A 5,604-nucleotide genomic window follows, 5' to 3' on the forward strand; every position below is an offset into this window, starting at 1 on the left:
TATGAGCTCATGGATATATGTGTAAATGTGATATGTGAATCCAAGTGCTGGTCTTGTACATCCTACCGATGGTTAGGTAGCCTGGCATGTGTTGCGGGTACTTTTCAGCTTGTGTGAGCAGCCCAATGTAACACCCTTTACTCGTACTCGAGACTGGGACGAGGCACTAGGCATTACCAAACACAAACATGGACATTTCGGGAAAATGGGTTATAAAATTTCATTTCCAGTTTAAAACCAATCAAACAAAATCACATTGTCTCTATTATGGACTTACAAGGTCCAAAACATGCGTTAAAAGCGGTCCGGGATTAAACTGAGAACTTAAGAAAATTTTAGAAAATTTTCTAAGTTTAAGCCTCACGCGCCCGTGTGGAGGCAATACACACGCCCGTGTGCTTTTGGACACGCCCTTGTAATTCACCCATGTGGAATTATTTTTCATTTCGAACCTATAGGGGTTTTTCACACGGCCGAGCACATGCTCGTGTCCCTCACACGGCCACAACACGCCTGTGTTATAGCCCGTGTGCAAAAACCTAGACATTCTGTTTATGACGTCATCATTCATTTAGAGGCACACGGCCATTTCACACGTCCGTGTGCTAGGCCGTGTCCTCCATACGGTTGAGACACACTGCCATATCTCCACCTGTGTGTTTACTACCATGCATGCTGACCTAAAATTCTAGGTGCAGAGGACACAAGGCCGTACAACACGCCCATGGGGACTGACCGTGTGTCACACACGGCCTAGACACATGCTTGTGTGTCTACCTATGTGGACCTTTTTGTGGGCTATATTTTGAGCCTTTGATCACCCTCAAACATCCATACACACTAACATCTTCCTTGGACATCTATCAGGGTATAAATGTACCCTTAAAGCCTTCTCAGCCTAGGTCATGCATGTTACTTCATGTCTCTTCTTAACCTATATTGATATTACCCTCGTTGTATTAGGGTTTCCATTTTACAAACCATATTGTATACTTAGCTCATTTTATACATCATGCCAATTATGACCTAAACCATCTTCAAATGATTTGGCCACATTACACATATCCATTCATGGTATATCACATTAACCATCTCATGAAACATTCAAGCATATACATGCACAATTAGTTACAACCTACATCAATATGGGCCATATCTCATGGCCATAGACAAAATGAATAAATATATCATTTAAGCCCTTACATGGGCTAGCCAAATGCACACATAACAAAATAACCAAAAATCCTATACATGCCATTATAACAAAATAAAAGTTTCTATATACCAAGACAAGACAAATTGATAGTGTGATCGATGCTCCAACTGTCTTCCAATCTTTACGAGTCCGCGAGCTCTGTAAGACAAGAGAAAAGAGAGGGGGTAAGCATTTACATTCTTAGTAAGCCCGAATAACATGAAAATAAACTTACTGGTTGTTTAGCATAAAACCATATTAAATATTCATGCCAACATGCATAGTATAATTTCCCTATCACATACACTCAATCATCATGTTAGTCTCATGCCAATACATTTAAACATTAATCCTAGGTGAGCTCATCAATTCGAGCATTTCCATTTCATTTCTCATAGTAATAATCCCATTGAGTTTCATGGAATCTCGATGGATATCCTGTTTACCGTCATTTCATGAAAGTGATCATTTCAAGTATGAACTCCCGCGATCCTCAGTCCTTATGGCGGGATTACCAGTCCAGGCTAAATCCCCTGCAACTACATTTACTCTAATGAGCTCGGATCTGAAATACCTGTCCAGGCTAAATTCAGATCCTAAATTGGATTACCCGTCCGGGCTAAATCCACTACCACACATATTCTTTGGAAGGCTCGATCACTAAAGAACACCCGTCTAGGCTAGATCCTTTTACCATCAATTCATTTCGAAAAATCCATCAAATATCCTTTTTATTCAATTGGGATCTTCAGTTCTCTTTTTAAATTATACTACCACATTTCATGTATTATCATGCAACGAATATCGAAATTATCATACATTCAAGAATATACATTTCAAATATATTAAGTGTTTACTTCGAGTTACATGAACTTACCTGGTAATTATCTCGGATTCGTATTTTGGTTATTCCGAAACCTTTCGTTTTCCATAGTCGACCTCCGAAATTGGTTCCTTGGGGTCTATATTAGTAAAAATAAATTATTAATACATCACACTATTCATTTTAGGCCTAAATTTCACCCTTGAGCAAAATGAGCATTTTGCACTTGACCTTTCACACTTTTACAAATTAGTCCCTAGGCTCGTATAATGAAATGCATGAAATTTCTAGGTTACCCAAGCCTAGACGAATACTGTTCATACTAATAGCAACCCACATTTTCCTTCATTTCACATTTTTCTACCCATTTTTACAACTTTTACAAAATGGTCCTTTAAGCCATTTCCATGAAAAACTACTTAGTAAAAGTTGTTTACCATCCTCTAAACTCTCATATTCCTCCATAAATTATCAAAACATAAGCATCTCATGCATGGGTAAATTTCTAAGCATGAACCCTAGCTTGTAATATGGGTAGAAATAGAGAGAGCTTGTTAAGAGGATCACAAAAATACGAAGAACCTTAAAAACAGGGCTAGGGAGCACTTACTATTGAGCCTGGAAATGTTGAAAACCCTAGCTATGGAGACCCTTTAATTTTAGGTAGCATGGAGAAGAAAAAATGGCTGATTTTTCCATTTTCCCTTTCTATTTAGTTTATTACCAAATGACCAAAATGCCCTTCCGTACTAACCTTTCAAAATTTTTCATGCATGCCCATTTTTGTCCAAAAACATAGAAATTGGACAAATTACTCTTTAAGACCTTTTAATTAATAATTCAAAGCAATTTCATAGAAATTACGTCTAGAACCAAAATTTTACAATTTATTCAATTTGGTCCCTAATTACTAATTGGGCACCTTATACTTAGAATTTCTTCATGAAATTTTAACACATGCATGTTTTCATATCATAGACTTCAAAATAATCATAAAAAAATATTTTTACGTCAGATTTATGGTCTTGAAACCACTATTCTGACTAGGCCGTATTTCGAGATATTAAATTTCTCCCCTTAGGGACTTTCATCTTTGAAAATCTTACTAGTAGAGAGGTTTGGATATTGACTTCTCATGACTTCTTCAGGTTCCCATGTGGCTTCTTCCACCCTATGTTTATGCCATAAAACTTTCACCAAGGCTATATTCTTATTCCTCAACTGTTTCACTTCTCGAGCTAAAATCTTGACCGGTTCTTCACCGTAGGTCACATCCGGTCTAATCTCAATTTCTGTCAGTGAAATCACGTGAGAAGGATCTAATCTATATCTACAGAACATAAACACATAGAATACATCATTAATCTTTTCCAATTCGGATGGCAGTGCTAAGCGGTAGGCTAACGGTCCAACTTTCTCAGTAATCTCATATGGTCTGATAAACCTTGGACTCAGTTTGCCTTTTCGACCAAATGTCGAGACCCTTTTCCATGGAGATACTTTCAAGAACACTTTATCTCCAACTGGAAATTCAATATCTTTTATTTTCAAATCAGCATATGACTTTTGTCTATCTGATGTCGCTTTCAAACAGTCCCGTATCACTTTAACCTTTTCTTTAGTTTCCTTGACTAAATCAATCCCAAGAATCTGACTTTCCTTGAGCTCTATCCAATACAGTCGAGTTCGGCACTTTCGGCCATACAATGCCTCAAAAGGTGCCATTTTCAAACTCGTCTGGAAACTATTATTGCAAGCGAATTCCACCAATGGCAAGAATTTTTCCCAACTACCTTGAAATTCAAGGGAGCAACACCGTAACATGTCCTTAAGAGTCTGAATCATCCATTCAGACTAACCATCAGTCTGTTGGTGAAATGCCGTACTAAAACTCAACTTTGTACCCAAAGCTTCTTGTAACTTCTTCCAAAATCTCGAAGTGAATCTCGGGTCCCTATCTAAAATAATCAACAATGGTACCCCGTGTAATCTCACAATCTCGGATATGTTCAAGTCGACCAATCTATCAAGAGAGTAATCTATCCATACTGGAATGAAGTGAGCTGACTTCATTAGTCTATTAACTATAACCCATACAGCATCTTTCTTTTTCGAGGTTAACGACAATCCAGTCATAAGATCCATGGTAATCCTGTCCCACTTCCATTCGGGGACCGTCACTGGCTGTAGCAAACCCAAAGGTACTTGGTGTTCAGCCTTAACTTGTTGACATATCAAACATCTTGATTCAAATTCAGAGACGTCTCTTTTCATGCCATTCCACTAGTACATTTTCCTTAAATCATTGTACATCTTGGTACTTCCCGGACGAGTAGAAAAATGACTATCATGTGCCTCTTGTAAATTTTTCTGAATAAGCTCATCGTCTTTCGGTACACAGACCCTATCTTTGAACATCAAGCAACCATCAGAACTAATACGAAAATCTGATTCAATGCCTGACTCACATTGTGTGCTCTTGACTTGCAAGTCACTATCATTGATCTGAGCAGCGCAAATTTCTTGGAAAAATGTCAGTCTAGCTCTTAACTTTGCCAAAACTGAACCATCATCAGACAACAACAATCGTATGTTCATAGCCTTCAATGCAAACAAGGACTTTCTACTCAAGGCATCGGCAACCATGTTCTCCTTTCCTGGGTGATAATCAATTATCGGCTCATAGTCTTTAATCAGCTCTAACCATCTCCGTTATTTCAGATTCAATTCTTTTTGAGTCATCAAGTACTTCAAGCTCTTGTGAACGGTGAATACGCGGCAAGTTTCACCATACAAATGGTGTCTCCAAATCTTCAAGGCAAATACAATGGCAGCTAGCTCCAACTCATGTGATGGATAATTTTTCTCGTGCGGCTTTAGTTGTCTCGAAGCATAGGCTATCACTTTGCCCTCTTGCATAAGCACGCAACCCATTCCATTCAAGGACACATCACTGTAGACCACAAATTTTTTCCCCAGTTCGGGTTGCACTAAAATTGGAGCTTTAGTCAGCGACGTATTCAATTTCTCGAAACTCTACTGACACCTCTCTGACTATTCAAACTTAACATCTTTTTGCAACAACCTCATCAAAGAAGTTTTAATCATCAAAAATCCTTTCACGAAGCGTCGATAGTAACCGACTAAGCCCAAAAAGCTTCTAACCTTGTTACGTTCTTCAGCAGCTTCCACTCGACAATAGCAGATATCTTATTTGGATCAACTCAGATGCCTTCACTAGAAATAATGTGACACAAGAATCCTACTTCTCGGAGCCAAAATCCACTTTTTCTAAACTTAGAATATAGTTCCTTATCTCGCAAAGTCTGAAAAACGGTCCTCAAATGTTCAGCATGTCCAACCTCATCCTTGGAACAAGTCAAGATGTCGTCAATAAATACAACAACGAACTTGTCTAAGTATAGCCAAAATATCCTATTCATCAATCCATAAACACAGCTGTAGCATTCGTCAACCCAAAAGGCATCACAAAAAATTTGTAATGACCATACCTCATTCTAAAAGCTGTTTTTGGCACGTCCAATTCCTTAACTTACAACTGGTAATAGTCGGATCTCAAATCTAT

The sequence above is a fragment of the Gossypium hirsutum genome, chromosome A03 (assembly GCF_007990345.1).
Source record: "Gossypium hirsutum isolate 1008001.06 chromosome A03, Gossypium_hirsutum_v2.1, whole genome shotgun sequence".
Lineage (NCBI taxonomy): Eukaryota > Viridiplantae > Streptophyta > Magnoliopsida > Malvales > Malvaceae > Gossypium > Gossypium hirsutum.